A 305-nucleotide genomic window follows, 5' to 3' on the forward strand; every position below is an offset into this window, starting at 1 on the left:
GCTGCATATTATTGTTGTAGTTCCTCACTTGTCCGGCAGGTGGCAGCACCGCGTTGCGAATATGTGCTCGCGCTGACAGAAGGATGCTGCTTGGAGGAAACTCGGCGCTGGGACCTGACTGGGACGAGCTGCGCTTATTTGGATGATGAGGAAAAATGGCTACCGGGTAGAAGCAACCCGAGGAAGCGGCGACCGCTGTTGGGTTAACGCATCGTCCGAGACATATGGATGTTCACGGAGCGCCCCGCATCAACTTAACTGAAACGTTGGAGGTTATCGTCAGCGTTCCCACCGAAGTATTTCGC

The sequence above is a fragment of the Nematolebias whitei genome, chromosome 8 (assembly GCF_014905685.2).
Source record: "Nematolebias whitei isolate Nwh7 chromosome 8, NemWhi1, whole genome shotgun sequence".
NCBI classification, from domain to species: domain Eukaryota; kingdom Metazoa; phylum Chordata; class Actinopteri; order Cyprinodontiformes; family Rivulidae; genus Nematolebias; species Nematolebias whitei.